Here is a 26,171-nt window from a genome sequence, read left to right on the forward strand (position 1 = left end):
CTCCCCTTACTAAACTCCCACCTCCATTACTCCCAAAAAATCCCAAGCACTTCTCTTTCCACCTTATCCTTTCCCGCCACAGCTTACTAGCACTCTAATTATGATCCTGTAAGAGGAAGATGGGATCAAATCCCTTATGTTGTGTTTGCATTCAGGTTATCTGAGCATAACAGAACCAGTTCTTTTAAAGGAGTGGTGTGGAATTCAGGTAAGAAGACCAGGCTCAGACAACAAGTTCAGGATTTGTCCCATTGGCAATTGTAATCCAGTTAATTATAAATGAGAAATTATTTTAGTTTTACCCCATAATTCAGATGCTCCAACTCTACTCTTGTTAACTTCAAGGGTTTGCGTGCTTAGTTAGGGAATGTTTTACATCTGGTGGGAACCTGTAAGAACTGCACCTGGAGAACAACTTCCTTATTTTGTGTATAGCTTTTCCTGTATGTTTTGGGAACTGGGGTGGGATAGTTATTTTGTGTTAGTGAGATGTGCCACCTTCTCCACTTTACATATAATATCCTATTTCTCTTTGAGTGGATCCCAGGACTCATCAATGGGTGAGCCTGCTTCTGGTGACAACAGCACCCTATCAACCCTTCCATTGCTTTTCAAATAGTTTGGTCATAATCTCACAAGTTTAGCCAAGCACTGTGGAAAAAAATAAGGCATACAAAATGAGAGAAAAAGAAACTAATTATAATTGGTGAGAAGGTATATTAGGATATAGATTTGTCAAGGGATCTAAGGGTATGGGGTTAGTTCTGTGTGAAAGTAGCTGCGCACAACCTTCCTGTTTCAGCCTCTGAGCTGGGGCTGAGATGGATGCTTATCCTGGTAGGGGTTAGAGGTTGATTCTGTTCAAAACTCCTTATCTTTGTTATGAGTGCTACAAGGACACAACAACATATTTATCTTTCTGCCAAAACTTTCTGGAACATTGCAAATGGCTGTTTTCGTGTCAAGTATCAGAGCCAGAGCTGGCCCAAGAAAATCCATCAGAAACCCAAAGTGCAGTGGATTTCTATATAAAGCTTGTCAAAAGTTGCCACCAAAGTGCAAGAAGGTCATTTAAACTTATATTGCTTTCCTTTTCTATGGTATGCATACTTAGCTGCTTTTAATTTACTTTGCCCTCTTCCTTATTTTTGTTGTTTTTTCACGCCCACACCGGTTTTTATGATTTGATGAAGAACAGGCTGTTCTTACTGGAAGTGGAAAAAACAGGCTTCTTTTACTGGAAAAGGGAGGTAAAAGGAGGACTACCCCTCCCTTCCCAAAAGGGAACAAAAAAAGTTCTAAAAAGGTTGAGTGGCAAGTGCCTGTATTGGGGATGATTGACCAAGATTTCAAAAATAAATGAAATGCAAAGTGATTTAACTGATTCCAGTTTTAAATCCACAAACCCATGGAAAATAGCTGCTACTTGATATCAAAATGTATGTCTTCATTTTAATGTGCTCTTCTGGGAGAAGTTGCAATTCTTCATTATTATAAAAGTCAATATATATATTTGTGAAGGAGAATGACCTGAATACTGTGGTATAGCTAGTTTCCTAAAAAAAACCAAAACTCTTTTGGTTAGTTTTAGCCAGAGGCTTCTGTAGTAACTAAGCTGTCACTAACTGTGCAAATGATACATTGTGAGAAATGGTTTGAAATAAAGTCAGTTTGTGTAATAAGCAAAACTGTATGTTCATAAAAATAGGGAAAAGGGGTGAGTGGAAAGAGAAAATTGAGACTTGGTACAGGAGCAAGGGGACTTCACCACCCTAAATTTCAGAACATGAACATGGCAAAATGATTCAATTTTAGTAAAAGCAAAGTAATGAACACATTCCTCAACTGAATGTGTGCAGTGGTGGGCTTGGAATGAAATATTGTCCTTCAGGAAAGAGATGGTGAATGGTGTTTTCAGACAGGAAAAGAACTTGAAGGCCAAATGAAATAATGTAGAAGGTCTGAACAAAAAATAACTTTGACGGCAGCGTCAGCAATTGCGTGCTATGTTTAAGTGTTTTGAAGGCCAAAAATACAGATGGTTTGGAAAGTTCATGGAAGTAAGATCCATCAAGGGTTCCTAACGAGAGGATGGCAAGGCAAACTCTTTGTGCTGGTTTTGGCTGGGGCTGGGCTGAGTGTTCTTCTGAATAGCTGGTATGGAGGTGTGTTTTGGATTACTTTTGATACTAAAGATGTTTTTGTTGCTGCTGTGCAGTGCTCACACAGAGCCAAGGCCTTTTCTGTTCCCCAGTCCACCAGTGAGCAGCCTGGGGGTGCACGAGGAGCTGGGAGGGGACAGAGCCTGGACAGCTGAGCCCAGCTGAGAACAGGGGTGTTCCAAACCATGTGGCACCTAGCTCAGTATATACAGCTGGGGAAAAAGGAATGGAGGGAGGGAAGCTGGGAGTGATATTTGTTTTCCCAAGTGATCAGTTCATGTAATGGAGCCCTGCTGTCTTGGGGATGGCTGAACATCTCCTGATGTGAAGCAGCAAATGAATTCCTTGCTTTGCTTTTCTTACATGTATGACTTTTTCTTTACAGGTGAAATGTCTTTATCTCAACCCATGAATTTTCCTACTTTATTCTTCTGTTTCTCTCCCCATCCCACTGATGGAAGACTGAGTGAGAAGCTGTATGGTACTTAGGTGCCAACTGGGGTTAAACCCTGAGAATTCTGCCCAAAAGTTTTCCCAGGCAAGGTTTCCTAGGAATGTAGATTATATACCACCAGGTATAAAGCTACTTCTTCAAGCATGTGCTGGGGGTTTAGTACTTAACAAACACTCTATTTTGTTACAAGAGACTGCTAGAAGGTTAAGAGCCTCTTCTGTTTGAAAAAAAAAAAAAAAAAGCCAAATTCAACTTCATGCATGGGATATCTGGGAAAAGTTAAATACTGTGTGTTTTCACAAGCTGAAATGTAAAAGCTTTTTGGGACAACCAGTGCAACAAAGGAAAGACAAATCCTCAACCTAGCTGATTAACCTGGAGCTTTGTTATGACCACTATGTGTGTACCTTTTCCATGCCATAAAACCAGGTTAGGAAAGGGCTGCTTTCAGTTTCAAATGACACAGAGTTGCAGGCTTTTACCTTATTTCTGTGCAGAAGATAATAGTGAGAATGTAGAACTTTCCCTATCAAGCTAGAGTGATTTTAAATTATTGTCATTCATCGCCACTTATGTATCACATGATGTCAGCAGCAGGAGTGGAAATAAGTTTAGAGCCACAATTTTCCACCTGTGATAAGACACAATACTGGAAAAGACTGGTGTTTCTGGTATTTGAAGGTATTAGGAGGAAAGTCTTTGAGTTTATCACAAAAATGAAGGAAAACTTGGAAAAAGGTAGCCATTATAGAAGGTAGTAAAAGAGAGTGCAATTAAAAAATGGCCAATAGACTGTTAGCAGAAGGGTCTGAGTAGGAGAGCTTTTCAAGTTGTTCCCATAGTAGGAAGAAAACAGTTTTCTAGCTCAATATTTCTTTTCCTTCCAAGTGAACATTTTAACTATGGTCATTAAGATCATGAAAGACATCATGGGTAAAGAACCTCGCAGTTTCAAAGGTCTGAGCTGAAGAACTGAGGAAACTCATCCCAGGAGGAACTTTCCTCAGTCTCTGACATTTTGATGCAAAAAGTTAACAGATGTCTTTCTGGACAAGACAGAATTACATGAAAGTTTCACAAATTCCAAGAAAAATGGAGACTTGAAGGGAACAGTTTTAGTAAGAGATAAAGTAAAATAACTGAGAGGATATTTATAAATGATGAGTATTCTTTCCGAGGAATAAAAAGGATCCTACATTATTGTGGTAGCAATAATGGAAAATGGCTTTCTGACTGACAGAGTGGTATTGTCAGCAGAAGAATGAGAAAGTAATTTACTGACTTTTTTTCTTTAGTTACAAAACTTTTTCTTCTGTCAAATGTCAGTAGAAAATATCTTTTACAGTATGGTCAGTTTAAAAAAAATTGACCAACATGATGATAAAATAGAAGGGTTTCTTCCCTGCAAGTGGATTATTTCTCAAAGCTTTAACTTGCTTTAAATGCAGGACAATGTTTTTTTGTCTTCTGTACTTCCCCCATCTCAGACTTTGCAGCCCAGAGTTCAAGGCTGTCTGAACCTCCTCAGCAGTGTGACACAAGGGTTTTCTAAGAACAACTTCCTGCTTGAATTGTAGCATCCTGTTCGATGGGGAAAATGTCCACTCTGATTCTAAATATATTCTTTGGTGTAGAAATTACCACAGCTGACTAATTTTGGGTGAACAGTTTGTAACATCTTTTTGTTGGTGGAAATAAAAATGTACTTTTATTTTTAGTCTGAATACATTGTCCTGGCAGGGAAACAGCCTGAGAACCTGAACTGGACATTGAGTCCTGGCTCTTTCTAATGATGCAAGAAAGCTCCCATTTAGAATAACTCCTTCAGCTCTCTATTCCTCATTCATTCCTTTAATGTCAGGATGATAATACCTGTGCCCTTCCTGCCTGTTCCTCTGCAAAGCAACAGGAAAATACCATCCTGTGTAGCCAGCTCTCCTCCATTCCATGCTGCTGACCGAGGATGGCTGACTCTTCCTTTTTAAATGAGCATTGAGTGGGGAATGCTGTCCTTCCTTACCTTTCTGCCTGCAGTGGGCCTAGGACAAGCCTGAAGATGGGAGTCCAAGCACTGTCATGGATTGCTGTCCAAACAACCAAAATGCAGAAATAGAGCACTTGTAGGCTGTCTCAGCATAGAGAGAAAGATGTTCTTAGTCTGGTCTTGGGTCTAAGCAGGTCATTGTCAAATTGTGGTCAGGTTTAGTGGCTTTTGCTGCCTCCCTGCTGCAAAGCACAGAAAGGATTCTTGCTGGCTTTGTGCCTTCAGGGGCAAGAGAGTTATTTAATCAGCAAGACAGGGTGTAGCTAATGGGCTTATGAATTTGTGGTGTTGGGCACGTAGGAAATCAGGAATCCTGTCATACTCAGAATCATCATAACAGAAAAAATAGGATTTTTTAATGGAAAAAAAAGTTTCTTTTGAGATACTTGAAGACCAAGAAGTTTTAATAATACAAGGTTTATCATAGTGCCACTGCATTATAAAAGATACTGTGCTTTTCAACATTAAAACCATTCTATTATGTGAGAAATATAGATTTCTACTGGAAAATTGTTATTGCATAACTAATGAAATATTTCAAATAATTTTTGGAGGAATTCTAGAATCTTCTGCTGTACAATGGTTTAATCTATATGTTCTGAGATAGAGAGGAAAGGATTTTTTTGCCAAAATGAAACTTTTCTACTGGAAAGTTTATCTAACTCTATCTCCACATGTTTGACTAGAGCAGAAGTCATGATTCCCTGTTCAAATTATCTCCTTGTGGACCAAGTTTTAAATAATACCTTGCATTTTAATGTTTATAAACTGCAGAGCTGTCAGATCTCTTCCTGTCTAATCTTTTCTGGAATGTTTTTTAGAAGCTGTTTGACCCTGCAAACCCTTCTGTTGTCTCTTATGTTTTCCCTTACTTCAGGGAGAGTTTTGAAAAGCCAATGACCCATTGTGCTAACAGGTTGCTGACTTGCATTAAAATAAGATTGAGATTTTTGTCTTCATTTAAAAATCTTAAAAATCTTGCTGAGGTTTTGATTATTTGTGAAATATCTTGAGGAGAGTAAAACCATAATGAAAGGAGTTTTACTTAAAATAACTTCTCTGTTTTAGAAAACCACCCTGCATTCTTATACAGCCAGTGATGCTGTCAGCAAGAACCCTAAAAGTAATTTATTCTGCTTCTTCTTGCCACAAGAAAATCCTGCAATGCAGTAGAAGTTTCCAGCTCTTCTAGCTGAATGCATATCTGGAGCACTGAGAAGTTGATGATGACCAAAACTTCATCCTGCTCATGAAATGAATTTTCAAAATTAAAATATTAAGTACAGTAAGACATTTAAAACCTCCTAAAGAAAGCCATGAATTAAAAAAAAATAAATAAATAAACTAAAAAAAATGGTTGAGTCTCAATAATACTCAAGATTACATTTTGTGAGGCTTGAACTGGAATGTTCAATAACCATACAATGCAGCAGTACTTTTGCTAATAGGCAATAATCTTGTTTTGAATTTTAAATATTTTTCTTGTTACTGCTTAGGCTTTAGTCTGTAATTGGAAAAGCTTAAATCTTCCTCTGTGTTTTGGAGTTGATATTTACTCTGCTCCAGCAATAAATTCTAATTTCTACATTTGAGTATTGTAGAATTAAATTTTCTAATTTTATACAGTTTGGGATTCTGGAGAAGCATTAGGATAAGATTTTAATAGAAAAACCTGAACTCAGGTGACTCTGTGTCTTGACCTGGACAACTAACATTGTAATAAACTCTCAAATTTTTTTCCTTTGAATTTTTTGCATTTGTTTGAGCTGAACACCCAACATCTGCTGTGACTGCAGACCCATGCTGAAGCCTTTTAGCTGTTTGCAATGTGATTATCACCAGCTGTGTATAAAGAATGAGAGCTGTAGGCAAGGTCTTGGTGAAAGAGCTGATATTTGTCACTAAGAGAGATGCAGTTGATTTCTAGGTGACAGCTGAATGTAAATTATTATTTTGCCCTTTATTTTTCTTTGCATTGGAAATGGTGCAGGGATTATGAGAGGACCAACAAACACATGGCTGTCAGAACTACAGTCACAGAATGGTTTTAGGTCAGAAAGGGCCTTAAAGATTCATTAGTGATTCATTAGTTCCAGCCCCCGTGCCATGGGCAGGGACACCTTTCACTGGTCCAGGTCACTGAAAACCCTGTCCAGCCTCTATCTGAACACTTCCAGCGCTGGGATATCCTCAGCTTCTTTGGACAACCTGTGCCAAGGTCTCCTCCTGTTGTGCCAGCACATGGGCCAGATGTTGGTGTGTGGGAAGAGCAATCCCAAGGCGCAGCCACCCAGCTCAGCAGTCTGAGGTGTTTCACGGCTGGTGGAGTGTTCTTTCACTGGTGGAGCGAGGCAGGGTGGCAGTGAGGTGTGCTGAGCAGAGAGGGCTCATGGACCGCTGCAAAAGCTCCTCTCCCAGCAATATTAATAGAGGTGGTGACATCTCTGCTCAGTCTCCTGGCTTTTGAGAATTGCCTGTTGTCCTTTCCCAGGGCTCCACAGACGTCTGGTTTCCAACAAGCTGAAAGTTTAACTGGAAATGACTTCTTATAAGTTGGTGCCAGAAAAGTCAAGAAAACATTATCATATTTGATTTCTCTTATTTAATAAAATTATGTTTATAAGGACAATTTTTTTCAATTATAAAATTGAAATGTTTTGTTCTCAACAGACACAGTTGAGTAAAAGTTGGCCTGTGCTTGGGTAAAGTAAAAGCTTACAAATCAGTAGTAAATAGCTAGAAAAATGAAAACAGCCCCTTATCAGGTTTTCTACTTTGCTGAACAATAAATAAGTGAAGTATCATTCCCCGCTTCTTTTCATTGTACCTTTGAAATAAAAAATATATTTGTTTTATGCACCCAATTTCACCACTGCTGACTTAGATGGCATTTTTCTGGGTAAACAAAGCCAATGAATGAGTGGTATATACTTAAAAGCTATTCTCAGTAGTGGGACATTCTCTCCTCCTCCTCCACACTCCACTGCATCAATGAGCATGGTCACACTGTGGTAATTACATTTTTCTTACATTTATTTATGAAAAAAAAACCCCCTAGGCAAGCAGAGGGGCCCTCCTGCTCTGTTGCCTAGGTTATTCCATAGGTTACCAAGCAGCCTGTGTGCTATCTGCAATTATGCAGTAAAGCCTAAGCACGAGGTGAAGAGCCCCACAGTGGCCTCAGCTCCAGGAATGTCCCTAACCACACTGCGGGCTGAAATTTGCCCTCTACCACTGCCTAGGGCTGGGAGTGAAGCAACTGTCACTTACTGCTGTAACTAAACAGCAAAGAACAAAGTGGTAATTGCCAAGCCCAGGTGATGTTAAAAAATGTGTGAATGCTGCCCAGGCTGACCCTGGAACACAGAGGAGCTGTGGCCTCTTGCCCTGATTGAGAAACCATTTCACTGCTGTGTGAAGGAGATGCACTTCTGTGTGTGTGTTTTGAAACAGATTTATCATTTCCTTCTGCCCTTCTAGTAAATTACTCTGGCAGCCCACAGTGCCTGCCAAACTTTCCAAGAGAGCTTGTGAGGGAAACTGCTGGAGGTGGATGAAACTAAGTCTGTCGGGAGGAAGGACTACAAAGGAAAACCTGGTCTGTTTGGAATCCCGTTCAAGGAGCCATACAAGTGTCCTACAGCTCTGGATCTGCCCTCCAAGGTGGCCTCAGCCCCTGGGGAGGGAACTCCTGCCCTGTCCCTTGGTGTGCTGGGTGAGGCTGTACCAATGACTGTGGAATATCCCTTCCCAGAGAGCAGGAGGGATGAACTGCAGAAGGAGAATGTTGGCTTTCTATCTAGGGTGAGGGAGAGGAAGCAAGTTTGGGGAGGAATATCAAGTGAGCATCAGTCTGTATCCACTGGAGCAATTGTCTGTACCTTCCTAGCCACTGTTTTCATTAAAGTCATCTGTGCTGGATATTTTGCTTCCTCTTTACTGCTAATTTATTTCACCATCCAGTACTGCTTGTTATAAGCAGTCCTTACCACCAGCATGCTTTTCCATCTGCCACCAAATCTGTGCTCTCTTTGTCATGCTGCTTTAGGGGTGAGACCCAGGGATGCTGCACTTTGACCAGGGAGAGGGTTTGTGGCTTCTGGAGGAGTTGGCTGTGCTCATCCAGCTCCCTTTTGGCTTGTGTTGTGTTGCCATGGGGAAGGGGGTGGAAATCATTAAATGTGCTAAGGAATAAATTTGACTATGCTGTAGTTCTAATGTATCAAAGCCATCTTCAACACTCTAGAGGCAGATAGGAAAAGATGATCAGATGCTAACAAGCTGGTAAATCAACAAGAATAAGAGCTAATTAAGTTGTAACTATTATGCTAATATATGCTACAATCAGAACTGAGCTGAGAAGTTGCTTTCTATCACATCTCAGAAAGAGCTAGGAGATGGTCCTGTTAGACTGGTAACAGGGGACATGGACAAAGCTCAGACTTACCAGTATTTGCCATTTTGGCTAAGAACCTTGAAAAATGGGGGTAAGATGGCAAAAAGTATCAAAGGATATTCCTCATCCTTCACAACCAGACTTGCTGCCTAATCTAATTATCGAGGTGTTGGTCTGCTGACTTATGCACCCATGGGAACAACAGTCAGTAATATAAATCTGTTTTGTTGCTGTATCGCAGTAAATCCTAGAATTTCTTTGCAGAGATATGAACTATGTCATTTTAAATAAAACCAAAATGAAAACAAAAATCCAAATCCAAGAACAATAGCAATAAAAAGCCCCTCACCAAAACAACCCAGATCCACACAACACCACCACAAAACTAAAAACGAAAACTCCCAACTACCTAAACCTATTAGCACTACAGATCTGAAGGTAAACCATCTGTGGGTAACTTAGACCTTACCTTGCAAATGCATGTAAATGGATCTTTATCAATCAGAAACAATCCTTATCAAACTGACTTTCCCAAGAGAGGGAGAGCAGGTGAATTTTGGCCTGTTGTTTCCCAGAGGAGGTGCACCCCTGAATACATGATGTCTCTCTTGGACCACAGCTGCCAGCACTGAGCTGCTCTGTAGGGGCTGAGGAGGAGCTGGGAGGTGCAAACAGCAATTAAACCCACAGCTCCTGGGGTGATTAGGCTCTGTTTTCCTCCCATGGATGCACAGTTTTGGAGATCTCTGACTCATGGTAATGTGAGGAGCTAAAAAAGCAGTCTTAGCTCCTTCAGGTCATCATTTATTTGCCTTGCACAGTAATAGCAGCCTATGATGCATTCAGACCTAAATGTATGAATGTGGGATGTGAGTACAGCTGGACTGAAACAATAATGATTGTTGGACGTTCATGGTATCTTTTTCTGTCCTGGAAACCATCAGTGGGAGTCCAATGACTTGTTTAGAAGATTGCAGGAGACAATTGCTAAAGCAATCAGCAAATATTATTATAATGTCTCTAGACTTTCTATCTTAAGTAGATTTGGAAGTGAAATATCTCCAAAAAAGCAGCAGAAGAGGAAGAGAGCATTTTTCCTAAACCAAAATGTGTCAGTTATTTCACTGTTAGTTATTCAGTATTTCACTCAAATTGTACTTTTTAATGTTGTGTTTATATTTGTTTTGCAGCTGTAGTTAAATAGGTTTTGAATGAAAGGAAAAGAGAAATGAAATGTCTGTGTCTGGCTTGAAGGGAGAATTCTTGGGTGTAAATAATGAATGAGAGAGACTTCAGCAGAAAAATAAAGGGTTTTGGTAGTTTCAGAATTGGTCCCTTTTCATATCATTAATAAAAAATGAACTGTTGCAACAGCCAAAGTGCTTTGTATAGTCACAGGGTAATTTAGGAAGTGAAGTTTTACTTTAGACAAGTGAGAGTTGGAGTTTGGTTTCTCATTTTGGTTTGGTTTTTATTTTTTGGTTGGTTGGATTTTCTACTAGCTCACGTACTACTTGTGTCCTGGGTTTATTTTTAAGGTGGGCAAGTGCTGCTGGACTGGTGCATGCCAACCACAGCTATGAAAGAGTTGTGATTGCAGCCAGGATGAGATGAAAGAAGAGCCTTGTTCCCCCGACTCTCGCCTCACACAGCCACTGGGCAGGGAAGGGCAAGAAGGAGGCTTGTTTGCTGACCTCTCCCAAGGCAAGAAGAGAAGATTTAAACAGCTGCTCAGTCAAATTTGAAATGATTGCTGGACAGATGACAACTTTCTTTTGGGAAAATGATTGCTTTATCTTAAAAGATCCCTAAAAGGAGAATTGCATTTGTTAGGTGGCACATTTGATTACTTCCTAGAAGCAGCTGAATGGCTGCTCTCAGCTCTACATGGATGAAACTCTATAAAAAAAGTTCTTGAATAGTCAAACCTACATAATAAAGCATAGTTTCCAGGTGATCAGGTTTTCACCTGTCCTCTGCCATCAGATCAGGGCGAAACAAGTAGAGTAATTGCCCAGAAAAGCAGATCATCATATTTATACTCAGTCATAATAACCCTACAAGTGAGTGCAAAAATACAGATGGTAAATTAGGTCAATTAACAGGAGCTTTGTGTATCTCTTAAACAAGAGACGTTAAAGGCAGTAACAAACTTCAATAAACTAAATAATAGACAAAAATCTACTTATGAGCTTTTAAGCATGATGCTTTTCCAGTAGAGTACTCAGTTTCTGTTAAAATGCAAATTTTGACTCATCACATGGGAGAGTAGTGAACACCAGAGGAAATACTAGAGACAAATAAATGTATCCAGTTCATTAAAATACATAATCTTCTAATAAAAAGAACCATGGTATCAAGAGGAGTGTATACTTTAGCTTACTTCTCAGAGAGAAAATAGTTGCCAAGAGTTTCTAGTGATACAAACATTAAGACAGGGTGTGAGAAAATGAGTGACTCCAAGAAAATGGTCTGGGAGGAAATGAGGTGCAGTGCAAAGGGTCAAAACATGCCAAAACTAACCTCACACATGCTGCTAAAGCAGGGGAAAAAATCAAGGAGGAAGACAGAACTTTGAGGGGAAGATATCAGTGACATGGCATGAATACTGATTTAAAAAAAAAAAAAAAAAGAATAAGGGATTTAATGACTACAAGTAAATGGAGCAGGATTACATGAGGTGCAGTGGAAAGGGAAATAGAAATGAAGTCTTGCGACCCAGAAAAGAAAGATTTACAAACTCTCTGGAAAAGATATACCATGAAATGAAATGTCATCTGGAAAAACCCAAAAATTCCAGAAAATTGGGGAAAGGCAAGCAGTGGAAGACTTGCAGATCTCATTTCAGCCTATACCTTTTAGGACTTATAGAAAATCACCCCAGAGAATCCTAGGTGGTGATTTTTAGACATTTTCTGACTGGCAAAATAAATATTTTTTTTTCTTATTGTTTCTGTCAAAGATGAACTTCGGAGGCAGAAGCTTTCTGAATCTTAAAAAAGCAAAATCTTTTATACTGAAAATTAGATCTACAAAGAACAAGTTTTCCCCACAGAAAATGCTGATGTGTTTAGCAATACATATATAGGCATGTACTCAAATATTTATAGAAAATTGTACTTTTGATAAAAAGAGACAAAAATATATATTTTGTACTTTAAGTTGTTTTCAAAACCTGAAAATTTTAGACTTTCAACTAACAATAAACTTTTTAATAAAAGCCATATAATTTAAGAGGTTAACTTAAAAGTCAATACCTCAAATTCTCAAATAAAGGCAGTGGAAAAAATGTCAGGCGATCGTTCTATGTATTGGTTAAGCTGATTGTGTTTTGTGGGGTTCCTCAATGGAGAGGTAACTGGTGTTGTGTTACTGCATCATGTTAGTACAGTTTAATGAAATGTAACAGCATTACCCATTCCGTACTTTTGCAAAGGGTCTTACAAATATATTTCATCCTGAAATCAGTAGTTTTCATATTTTGTGCTGGCATCTTCATAATTTCCATTCCAGGGATCTGCTGAGCATTTTGTGCTCATCAGTCTGAAGAAAAAAAAAAAAAATCTACATCTCTCAAAATCTGTCTTTCCTGTGAAATTTGCCCCAAAACCATGACACTAAATGGTGTTTGACAATGCACCCATGCACATATTTCTGTGTATTAGTATATTGGCTTTTCTTTGTATTGCAGCTGCTAGAGGATAAAATCAGTTCTTAGTGTTGATTTCTGAAACATGCAAAAGGCTACAATAAAACAAAAAAGAGAGATTGACGTAGCAATATCCCTTGATGTGTTTGTTCCTCATCCAATCCCTGTAAGTAATTACCTGTCTGAAGTTGTACAAGCACTTCAGTTTGGCTAGAGACAGCTATTGATTTAGAAATCAGATGTGGTTGGGCTTGGTTAAAAAAAAAATACAACAACTTTTTAAATTAATTTTTTTCTCAGCCTGCTGTGGCCATGAATAAGCATCATTCATTTTATGCAATTTCCATTTGAAACATTTCTGTACTGAGAATTTGTTTACCACTTGTGGCCTGCTAGTCTGAAAATTAGTTTTCTAAATATGCCTTCTAACCAAGCATTTGAAATGCTCCATTAAATTTTATAGGTTTGGGGTTTTTTTATCTATTGTTTATGGAAATGTTATCTGTCTGTCTCTGTACAGGGTAATATAATGTACTGGATTTTCATGATCTTAGAGTGTTTATTTTGATTATTTAGTTTATTTTTACAAGGCTGAGCTGCTGTAAGAGCCACAAAATTAATACTTGAGGAGTTCTGGCCATAAGAAAATTTAATCAAGAGATAAATATTCCTTTACCTTTTCTCTCCCAGGAATTACCCTTAGACATGATAAAACAAAAACTTGAGCCTGAGAAGTTGAAAATGTTTCCTGTAGAAAACACATGTTGAGTGCAATTTTTAGATAAAAAAATCACAGGCCAAAGTAGAATGTGATTTATAGGAGTTAATGGGAGAGGTAAAAAACTGCTGTGAAATCAAGGAAAATCTGGAAAATAAATGTCCGAGCTCCAAGCTACACGTGCCATTATTGAGTCCCTAGGATTTTCTAGAGAATCTCAGAAAGATTTAATCCTCATAGGAAGGGAGAGGTCACAGCCTGAGCACAAAAGCATGCTTAAAAAAAAAATGTCTGAACACTTTAATGGCTCTTGTGGTTTAAAAGTAGGAAATGTGGGGTATGTCATGCTGATTTCTGCTGTCAGCTGTGGCTCATTACTGCCAGGAGCCAGGTGGCAGAGCTGGTGATGCTCCTTTGAACCCATCTATAGGCATTAGTCACTTCCAGATTGCGTTGGTGTGTTTTCCACACATTTTCCAGACAATGCCTTTTCTTGAGTAAGCGAGCGCTGATGGAAGCTCGTTGTGAGCAGTCTTTTCTCCTGGTGCTTTGCATGCTTCTGTGCAGGGGGAATGTTACGGGAGCCTGCAAGACAAACTCCTCAGTGATTGCACAAATGAAGGCAATTTAGGGTCTGGATAAGGGATGTGTAGGAGTGGAGACGAAGCGCTTCTGCGCCTCTCTGACCTAAGCAACTCTAATGGGATTTTTTCTTCCTTCCCCAGTAATTGGTTAAGTCTCTTCAGACCTCGTTTCTTCCTTCAGAAATGTGTATGAAAACTATTATTTTTTCAAATATACCTCTGGAAATAAACTTTGCCCCATTGTTGTGAGATTTAAGCCCAGCTGGAAATTAATCAGGCAGCTGCTTGCTCAAACCCCCCTATCTACCCTTACCCCAGTGGAATGGGGAAGAGAATCAAAAATAAAACGTGTAGGTTGAGATAAGAACAGTTTAATTGGATAAAAAAAGTGAAATATAATAGTAATGATGTTAATAATAAGGGAAAGAAAAAGACAAAACCAAACCAAGTGGTGCACAATACAATTGCTCACCACCTGCTGACTGATACTGACCTCTGACTGGGCCCCTGTTTCCCAGGCATTCCCCCTGTTTATGTATTTACTGGGCATGGTGTTCTATGGTGTGAATATCTGGAATATCCCTTGGGCCAGTTCAGGTCACCTGTCCTATTCCACCTCTCTCTCCCAATTTTTTTAAATGTACCTCCTCCAGCTGCTGGCAAAACATGAGACACACACACACAAACAGTACTTGACTTAGGATAAACATGACTTAAGAAAGCCCAAAACATCAGTGTGATACCAACACCATTCTCATTCCATGTCTAAAACACAGCACTGTACCAGCTACTGAGAAGAAATTAACTCTACACCATCTGAAACTAAGGTACCCATTCAGCAGACCTCAGAATTTGTACTGCTAGAGATGATTGAAAATCTGAATATTCTCTAGCAATTTGTGCTTACTGAACCCTTTTCTAATATTAAAAGATTCATAATTATATCAAGAGAGGTTACACTGAATTAAAAATTATTTGAGTTGTAGTTTCAAGCTCCCTGTCTAAAAAAGATCAACTATTGACATATGCTATTAAACAAAAAACAAACAAACAGAAAAAAAGAAACAAACAAAAAAAAAAGGAAATGAAAAAATGAAAATGCCTGAAAAGCTTCCAGAGGGTGAGCAAAGACGGGGCAGTGGAAGTTAGAAGGGAAATCTCATGCAGGGACCAAGGTGGGTGGAGGGGGTGGATTCCCAGATCTGTCCCCTTGTGCTCAGGTGCCACGGGAGCAGAGCAGGAGCACCTGGTATCAAACCCCAGCAGGGCTGGGGGAAGAGAGAGCTCCTTTTTTTTCCAAGTGCAGGAGACATCTGGATGAGAATTTGATGCTGCTCAGATGTTTGTGCTGCTGCAATCTGGAAAGTGTGGATTGACCATAGCTCTGCCTGTGTGACTCAACCACAGCACTCCCTTCTGCTCTCTGGGCTGTGTAGCAGGTATAATGAGACCTTCTGGGATAGTGTTTCTGGCCTGATGTTTCCAACACTGATCTCATCACTCTCTGGAGTTTGGAGATTGCTTACATCGAATCTTGAACTTCTTTTATTTAAGGCATTTATTCCTTTAGCAATTTTGGCACCTGCAACCTAAAATACTGCTGCAGATATAAAAACAGCAGAAGTAAAAAACCCAACTTCTTGAGAGCTTTCCCATCTTCTGTTTTTTTCCTGACTGAAATGAAAAGGTTGTACAAGGCAGGTAAATGTCAACAAACTCTGGGTTGTTTTAGGTGAGACATCTAAATTATCTATTACTACTATACAAAGAAAAAAGTTTTTGGTGTAGGAGTATCAGGTTCATTATGTCAACCACAAAAAGGACAGGATTTATTATTTTCAATAAACTCTAGTAAGAAATGCAATGATCTCTACCTTTACAATGCTTAAAGGTGCGGGAAAAGGTATCTGCTTCTGTATTTTTTTCAGATTCCACTTCTGTATTTATTTAAATCATGCTTATTACTGCTGAGAATTGAGTTGGCTGACCACACAGCCATATTTTTTATTGACTTTGTGGCTGTCACAGAACGTCTGTGTGTTTATTGCTTGCATTCTGTGGTGTATTGTCTTCTGTTGTACCCAGGAACTTAAAATGCTGTTATAGAGAATCCAGTCTCAGATCAAGCTGGTAGGTACAAGGCCATCTAGCTTGATTTGCTATTTACTTAGGAGAGGATCCCAAGCAATGAGTAAAACTCTAAGGGTTTATGGATGAAACCCTCCAATTCAGACCTTTGAACTGGTCAGAGATCTTACCCCTCTGGTTCTCTTATGAAGGTACATGCCACACACTGTGATTGCTCTGCAGAGTCCCCTTTGATACCTGCAGTCTTTTTCCTGTTGGTGGCTTAGAGATTCATGAAGAAGCAAGAGATGGATAGCCATATTCCTAGCTAGCCTTTCAATATCAGAACGTCCTGGAGGACATGATTTAGTGCAGGCATTTAAAAATGTGTTGATGTTGTGGGCCCTTGCACATGAAATAGTATGTGAACCTCATAAATTAGCAAGGAGGAAAGGCATTTTATATTCTGACTTCACAGGAAAAAATAAAGTGGGAAAGCCTATCTTTGTCATCTACGTGAGCCAATGACCTTGAGTTCAAAGTTCAACACAGTTTCAAGAATCAAGATGTATTGAATATCTAAAAGCTCACAACTACTGTTGTAGCTGCTGTGTTAGAGCACAAGATCAGAAAACTGATCACCATGATGATTTCAGCTGTGAAAATTGTCCAGCATGGCTTCTTGTTCATGTCTTGTTGATAGGAATTTTTGAATCTTGAACTTCTGCAAGGACCTGCTTTACCAGCTCCAATATTACTTTATCTTGCCAAAACTGGTGTTCCCAGGACAGTTTTTTTTTCCTTTCTTGACTTTTAAAATTTTATTTAAAAGAGAAAATGTTGAAGGCACTAGAAATTAGTAAGATAAATACCTAGAAAAATTATTCTCCAGGAGCAGACAAAATTTCTGTGCCAAGGGAGAGAAAGAGGGAGTAATGTTTACAAACTATGTTTGAGTATGAGGCTGGAAGGAAATGGGAGAAGGCAAGAGCCAAGTTTGCCAACACTTCAGCTCACAGCAGGTAAGGAGTGAGCTGGCCTAGCAAGCAGCTATAGTGGTTGCATTTGCCATTTGTCAGAAATCAAACTACTTGCAAATAATGTGATTTTAAACTAAATGACTCTGTTCTGTAGCAGCACTGTGAGCTTTAATTTTTCCCCTGGGTTTTTAAAAATATTTTCTCCCAGGTTGCCTGTTGTTAAAAACAACAACAAACAACATCTGTATATCCTTGTTCTCCTTTAAAAGACTGCTGGGATGATTTGACATCAATTTGCTGCAGTAAAAAAGTACGAGGAGAAATGGATTACTGGTAGTGGATGACTGTCTGCCATCTGGAGAGATTTTGTGGCTGATAAAATGTGTGATTTGGACACAGATGTGTTTGATCCCCTTCCAGTGCAATGGCTGTCAGAGCTGTGAAGAGACAGCCCTTGGGTCAAGGCAGTACCTACAGCTGTGGAAGGAGGAGCAGGTCCCATTGCCTCACCTTGGGGCAGAGGCTAGGCTTTGGAAAGGCCTTTGATGTTATTAGACTATATATCAGATCCCCAGAAAGTTAGATTTATTTCCTTTTCCAGAGAACAGGGTAAATCTTTTATCCTTTCCATGGTCCTTGTTCCTCCCAGTGCTGCCCAGAACTCAGCTCTCAGCAGGACATTGTTGTTTCCACAACTCTCCTCAGGCTCTCTTCTCTCAGTCCTTGGCTTCCGAGTTCTGTCCAGTCCTTTAGGGCAAGTCTCCTGCTTCTCACTCAGCTCATTTTTCTTACCAGGTATCTCCTTCCTTGAGGATATTGCTGTAGGCCTCACCAGTAATGGAGGGAATGGTTTCATTGGAATATGTAAAAGTTTGATAGGTGTTTTCCACTTTCCAGCAGGCTCTCTCCTTGCAGTCCAGGCCTTTCACCATGTCAAAGGCTCCTTTTGCTCCCAATATATAAACCCCATCCTCCTCTAAATCCTAGTTACGACCATTTTGTTTATAGAAAGTTAGTGCTGCATTTTCTCTGTCCTGCCACATCTGCATTCATCCAGCTTGTTCCTTCCAGCTGTGTCTGACAAAGCACAGCAAAAGTACCCAGAGCCCTTTTTTCTCATTTTTGTCTCCGTAAAGATTTTCCTTTAATGTTAATGTGAAGTATCTTATTTCTCTATAGAAAGGGAAAGGTTTCAGCAACCACAGGTGAGACATGAGCTACTGTGCAAAGTAGCTTGGTCAAGAAGGGAAGGATTTATAACACAGTCAAGAAGTGTATACACCTTTGCAAGCCCTCAACAGCCTCTATTTCAAACCAGAAAAATTCAGTCTACACAAATAATACACTAGAGTAGGTTTGCTGACAATTTGCCTGCATACCAGCCTACTTTACTCTTCTGCACAAAGTCCATTTTGTTTTCAAACTCTGGATAGGGTTATATTTTAAATCATCTGTCTTAGCTCATATACATTTTGACTCTTATGAGGCTGCTTATCTGACTAGTGAGTTACTGTTGAATATTCAACACAAAACCAGCCTAGTAAGTCCCACCACTATTGTGAATCTGACAAGGAGAACAGTGTTAAGCAAATATTCTGTTGCTTTCTGAAGAAAACTTTGCTAACAGATTGAATATAGTCAGACGTAGTTCTTTCAAGTAGCAATGGAAATGTGTTTTCCTTGGTCTGAGGAGAAAGAAAAGGCAGTATTAAGGAGCTAAAACTTAGGCCCATGTCCTCTCTAGTATAGGATAACATTAGTGTTAACGTGTCTTTTATATTCAGCTGCTCCTCATGGGTTTTTGTCATCCTAAATATATGTATGTGTGCACACAGAGTCCTTTAGCTTTACCCGGAGAAGGAAAAATAAGTGTTTATCTACCTTGTCAGAGCCAATATTCTCAGCTCTTAATCAAGCAGGGACTGCTTTTATCCTTCCTAGGCATGTGCAGCTTGCTTTTCTTTGGAACTTGGTGCTTCTTATTCTCCTGAAAGGATTAAAAGAAGAAAAAATATGACATTTTGAAACCACGTGCATTCAAACTTATGAACTCTTTAAATAGATTTTTTTCAAAGAAATTACTCACCTGAACAAGAGGTAAATGGGGGGGGAGTTTGGCCGTAGCACGTTCATTTCCGATTTTTTTCAAAGAAATTACTCACCTGAACAAGAGGTAAATGGGGAGGAGTTTGGCCATAGCACGTTCATTTCATAACTTTCATGTTTCACGTCCTTTATTTCTTCAAAACTGAGATAAAAGTCTCATTTTCTGATACATTTGTGTTTCTATTTTCCACTTACCCTAAAAGAAAGATGTTATCATATCGCAAAAGTTTCACACTGTTGTCTCCTTATCACAAAAGCTTCATACCTTCTTAGCGGTTTCTCATGGGCATCTCCTCAGAGCACTAACTCATTCTTCCTCAACAAGCAGCCAACCAATTCTAGTTCCCCACAACTTGCCAACCCACTCTTTTATAGCTCTCTTCTTCTCATTGGTCACAGCTGTGGCCTGTTAAAGTCAGGCTTGTTCCTAATCTTTGCTATTTGGTCCAGCTGCAACTCCTTAGGGGTGAGATTACTTTCTAAACTATCTTTATTTTCTTATATTCTATCCACCCACAGAAAAACATGATCACTTGTTTTGTGAGGCATCCACTCTTTCCATAAAACACACGTTTGTTGAAGCAGAAAAGGGTTTGCTTTATGATTAAATACATTTAGAGATTTTCTCTGCTTATTATTTTAATCAAGTCCCTTACACAGGGAACTCAACATTTGGTTCTACACTAACGAGAGCCTCTTACAGCTCAGTGGATAGCACAGTGAATACTGCAGCTCTCTCTAAATGTGGTATGCTAATAGAAAAGGCCACAGAAGCCTTGAGGAGTGCTAGACACAAAGGTTCATCCAGAGATATTAGTAATTGTTAACACAAAACCTCTGCTGTACATTAAAGGAAAATAGCATTACAGAAAATAAGCAAGGTTCAGAGAAAAATCTCAGCCCTCTAGACTCCTCATGTCATTACTGACTCCTGTCCTTTCTGTAATTTCTGAAATAACCTCTCTGTCAGGTTTTGTTTCAGCCTTCACCCAGGTTTCCTGGCTGTGATATTTATTTCTGCAGGGGTGAGGCTTCATCATTTCAATTTTCCATGCGTTGAGAGCTGTGCTCCTGGATTCTGTTTCCTAAAAGCTCTGCTTATTCAGCTTTCACAGCAGGTATGTACAATTATGAGTTCCAGGACAAGTTAGATTGGTTTTCAAAACTGTGCTTTTAGGGATTGAGCAGTGAGAAATCAGAGTTTTTGGGTTTAGTTTGTGATTCTGCTACCTGACAGCAGGCTTTGCCACATGTATTTGATTTATCTGATTGGCAGAAGCCCTTTATCTTCAAGAGGCTGGTGTCATCTTGTGAATCACAGAATCATAGAACCATCAAGGTTGGCAGAGACCTTTACGATCATCCAGTCTAACCATGGAGGCAGAATTCTTGTTTAGAGGTTCCTTCTGCAAAAACTTTATATTTCTCTTTCTTGATCTTTCATGAGTCAGAAGATTTTTGAGGGAGACAGGTGAAACAAGAAGTACTTCAAAAAAGTACCAGGCAAAGTTTGTTTCTGGAGATCTGTCTGTCCTCTCCGTGTCTTCTGTGAGAGAGACAAGGGTCTCCATTGTGTGCAGGGCTAAAGTGGTCACTGGCTAACCATATGACAGGAGGCATGAATTTGTGTAGGGTTAAAAATTTGTGAGGTTTTTTAGTTAATCAGGGGTTTCTACTGACACTTCTCAGCTTTGACAATCTGAGACAATCTCAGCACTTCCTGAATACAGGAAGTGGTGAAACCCACCAATAAACAGTCCAGATCACAAAATTCCAGTATTTAATATAATTTCTAGAGGCCTCTGTTTTGAAATTCCAGCTTAGAAGATCTAAGAAGGTCTGAATTATTTATTGCTTATAGTCCTGGCTCCTTCCTTATCAATTACCCACTGTCTCAAGTGACTGACATTCAGAAATGATGTAGGTGAACTCAAGATTTGAGTGCTCATAAATAAAAAGGTCCCTGATCCCGTCATTCACAATATAAATATTTCCCTTGGTGTCAGGAGAAAAGGCTGAGGGGTTTTTCATGCCCTTGGCCACCATTTCTGACAAGGCTATGTGTACTGCAGGCCATTTCAATAGGTGTGCCTGGCAGGCTTTAGGTTCCTGCTTGTTCCACCTTACATAGTGGAAAGGACCAGCTGTGTCAGGAAGAAAGTGGTGGGGATGAAACACATCTGCTCTCTCATGTCTCTGGCAGCTGCTGTGGGAATGCTACAGAAACCTACTCCCGTGTGTAGCAGAGCCTCTGGCTCCAGGGGAGAGGAGGCTGACAGATTCAGAGCTCTTCTGAGAGAAGCAGAGGTTCCAATGACTGATGGCCGTCTGGCCCATGGACAACTTGTAGTGGCAATTTTTTCACTCCCGCACTGTTTTATCTCTTTTTCTGGAAGGAAAACAATTGGGAAGGGATGTCAAGGTCCATCCAGAGCTCCTGTTTTCCCCAGTTGCCTTACAATCAGAGTGGAGGGGCAGTTGAAACCTGTGAAAACAGGTACAGAAATGATCTTCCTTTCTGCATGGGTCTGCACTTTTAACTGTGTCTTGTTAAGTTACTCCTGTTTTGTGTTTTATTTTCAGTACTTGTATGATGGATTAATCAGTAATTTTTATCCAGAGTGCAGCTTGCCACACTTGTTCTCTCACACCACCCTCTAGGATATTTCTAAAGATATGTGTATTTATGCCTCACTCCAGGCTCAAAAAACCCCAAACAACATGATGCAAACACGTAAAAGGAGAATAAGCATAAAGTACATTTTAGCCAGTTGGCATGACATTTACATCCCAAAGCTGGTCAAGAGCAGCAGGATTTGCAACCCACACAAAAAATACAGAAAAAATTGAGTTTTATGTGCAAAGAAGTGTTCTTATTTGTATTGTTTTGATTTTTAAAATGGTATTTATGTAAAAATGGTTCAGCTCCTCACAGCTAGACCTGGATGACATTTGCACAAAGAATAGTAACTTTGCCACAAATCAAAAAAAGGGGGAGGGGAACAGTGAAAACAGCATCATAAGAACTAAAAGTACTTGGGAAGCTGACTCATCTTACAAGGATCTCAGGACAATATATGAAAAAATGGTGATGATACTTTAAATATTATTCCATGTCCTCCCACATTAAAAAATTCCTTATTTTGTTAGTGCTGATACATTTTGGTTTGTGATGTTTTGAAATTGAAATTTTGGGGGTTGGTTTCAAAATTATATTTTCTTCCACACTCCTTTGTAAGTGGCCCTTCTATGAACAAAAATCAGAAATGAGCAAAATGAGCTGATATAAAATATTACTTCTAACTTTTAGCTATGTCTCTTTATGAAAGAAAAAGCCTATTTGACTTGAACTCATGTTGACAATCAGAGAAACTGAAGGTTAGGAAAATCTCTTTATTTAAACTAAAAGATATCCTCAAAACTTGAATTCTGAGCTTCCAAATGTCAGTCAAATATTTAAACATCGGGCCACTTTTCTCTCTATTATGAACAAAATATTGGAAAAATTATAAAAAACTGGTATCACTTAGAACCTCAGTCTGTTTTTTTTTAGGGTTGGATTTTGTATTTTAAAAGATTACATTGGAAAATCTTGGGTTTAGCTAAAAATTACCTCAAGTTCTTATTTATCTGAAATCCTAGTCCCAGTGGAAAAAAGAATTAGTGTTAGTGGACACAACTCCAGATACTTTTCCTGTCAAGGTTTGCAGATCATATAAATATTTGACATTTGAAGGTTCAGACTGGCACTTGCAGGGACTTTCTAAGAAAATCTCACCTTTAGACCTACTAACACCCTGAAAATCTACCTGGAGGTCTCCTGTGGGATCATGCTGGAAAGTATAACTGCATGAGCATTTTTTAAAAATTTAATTTTATCTTCTCTGTCTGCTTATTTTACTGAGAGATTTTCTGTGCCATTTGGCTGTATAATGTATACATTCTTGAGTATTTCTCTTTCCAAAGCTCAATTTATCTGAACCCTTTAACAGGACAGTCACTGGATTTACCTTCACATTTTTCTTTTCCTATCTTATTCCAGCCTATGTGGATAAGATGCCTGGTTTTTGTTTATCTGGAATGGAGTAATTTTCCCGGGGCAGATAAAGAAAGGAAGTCAGTGAAGAAATTGTTTGCAGATACACAAGACTTCAGTATTCAAGTCAAGTTATGATCCTGAGCTGTTCTCTACTGTTTGGTGTCCTGCTCAGGGGATGTAAAAGGAAGAGTTGAATCCTTGCAGCCTGAACTGTTCCAAATGCTGTTGCTCACTTTGTTTACTAAACCATAGTAAGATCTGAAGGTGCCAGCAGACAGGAGAGAGCACTTCTCATCAAGTATCTATTATTTTGTGCTCTCTGCACACCTCTTCTTAATAGACCTCAAGAGCTCTACTGCAGTAGAATGAAAATCACATCATTATATTGCTAACACCCTTCCTTTACCTGTGAGGAGCTTTTGAGTCCTGCATCATGAACTCTTGTAATTTTTATACATTTCCTCTAAAGGCCTTCTCGTTGAACTCTGTGGTAGCATATGGGAGGTTCTCTTTGACCCTCTTGGTCTAGATATCGGTTTGTTTGCATTTGCACAATTCCCACATTAGTAAAAAGATTTCTAGGTAGGATGGCATTTCAAGTAGTGATGTGGGAGCAGATGCCTTGCAAGAAGCTAACAGAGGATGACTAATTAAAAGTTTAAGAATAATGGTGCAGAGAGGCATCAAGAAATCAGGAGATTTGTTTTCAACCTGCAATTAAATGCAGAGGAGAGAACAACTTGAAAAGATTTTCCTAAAACTCCAAAATTGTGCTATTTTTTGTACAGAATGGTATTAAGAGTAAAACAGTAATTTTGCATGTGGAATGAGAATGGAGCTCATGCTATGCCAGACTCCAGAGCCATCCAGTGGGGTTCCCCTTTACGCCCAGGAATCCAGAGAAAATGAGGGAGACTCTGAAGGAGATGCACAAAACGTGGGGTTTGCTACCTGCAAACTAAAAGATTTTCAATAAACCAAACAACTGTGGCTAAAACACTGCAACACTACACTAAGATCAGAGACTTTGTGGGTCATACAAGGACATTCACATCCAGTGCAGGGAGGCAGATTTGGTGCGTTTGTCCATCCTGAGCTAACGGGCTGGCAGAAGGACAGGTCCATATAAAAAGGATTCAATGCCAAATGAAAATACCTATGGGGCTTCTGCATCTAAGCTCTGAATGTGCACCACGAAAACAGACTTCAGCCATATGGATTGTCACTAGATCTCTTTTCTTCCCTGTTGTTTCCAGTGGTAAAATGTCAGCTAACAAAAGAAATCTTGTTGTTAGTCAGTAAATATTGTAAGAGGCCTATTTTTCTCTATTTGCTTGAAGTACTATAATATACCTTCTTTACTGAATAAGTCTGGTTTTTTATTCTTTGTAGTTGATCAATCCAGGAAAAAAAAAACAAACCCAACAATGAAAAGTAACTGTAGTTGATCAATCCAGGAAAAAAAAAAAAAAAACCAACAATGAAAAGTAATTACATCTGCTGAGAAGAAAAAATAATTAAAATATTGAAGACATCTTAGAAATAATGGAACTGCAGGCATCACTAGAAAATTTCAGTAATAATCTGTAAAACTAAGTGCATTAGTTCCTTTGTGTACCAAAGCATATATTAGGATTAGGGAGCAAAAGTGAAGTAACAAAAATTTGATTTTGCCTGAGGCTGTGCAAATTTTTATCTTCTGTGTGCTCTATCTGTGAACTTTCTCAAGCACTGTCTTCTTATTGATTTCACTGCACTTTGTGTCAGAACTTGAAAAGTGATTTGAGGTTTTTGAAACTACCACAAGGATTTATTTGAGATGTTAAGCAATCAAATTTATTATTCAGTTTTGACAGTCTCAGTATCAGTGTGTCCCCCCGCAAGTGCCTTCTTGTCATCTCTTTCTTTTCTATTCATTAATCTTCTGTCATTTTGTGTGTGATTAGGTATACTTGTGTAGGCACACAGTTTGTGGTGATTGGGATGGGGCTGAGCCCCATCCCCAGTGGCACAGCTGTGAGCAGCACTGACAGCAATGAGCCTGGAGTGCCCAGGGGCTCTGACCAACACCAAAGGGAGCAGAGGGCACACAGGGGCAGGGCATCAACGTGAGGGGATAAAAGGTTGGGCTGAAGAACAAGAAGGCAGATGCTTGTAGCCTTCTGAAGTGGTCTGGTCCTGCTCTCTATATTGTGGCTATCTCAACTGCAACATCCTTGCTGTTCTACACGGTGTCTCAGAGGTAAGGCTGAATGTGTAAAAGATTGGTTCACATTTACGTTTTGGACCACAACACAGCAGTGACAAGATTTTGTGGCTGGATTTGGTCAGCAAGGCAGTGTCTGTGTCCTGGAGAGCTGGTCCATGCACTATGGAGTCTGGAGATATTTCTTGCTCTTTCAGCTGGGCTGCAGTCATGAAAACAGGGGTGTTTCCACTGCTATTCTTAAAAGCTGAATGCAGCTTTTGTTTTCTGATAGGGGTCTGAGCATTGAAAACTTTGTCTCTCTCAATTTTTCTCAACTTTCTCTCTCAATTTTTCTGTCTCTTAAAGATCATGTTGAGTAAGTTCAGGCACAAGGCAAAGCAAGGCCTAAGTCAAAATTAAGCTTTTTTGATGCTACTGTAAGAAGCTGTTACCCACGGCTGAGGAAGATTTGCTCAGCAGAAAGTGGGAAAAGTTGTCCTGAAAACTTGTTTTACTTTTCCCCTCTGATATGACTCTCTAGTCATTGCCAGAAGAGTAATTCTAACTGTTTGCAAACTGCTGATAGAACTGTAGGTCAGGTAACAAATAGCAGGAGAAAGTGCTTGAGGTGATGGGAGATGGATCTGTTTGCACATCTCTCCTCTGACAAAAATACTGGTGTGAGCTTAGCATCCTCTAAGAGACGTCACCTGAAGTCCCACATCTTGCAAAGAATAATTTAGCCTCAGGGAGTCTACTTAGTACTGTAAGTTAAAGTGGCTTT

This window comes from Pyrgilauda ruficollis, unplaced genomic scaffold (genome assembly GCF_017590135.1).
Source record: "Pyrgilauda ruficollis isolate IOZ18807 unplaced genomic scaffold, ASM1759013v1 scaffold15, whole genome shotgun sequence".
Classification (NCBI taxonomy): Eukaryota; Metazoa; Chordata; class Aves; order Passeriformes; family Passeridae; genus Pyrgilauda; species Pyrgilauda ruficollis.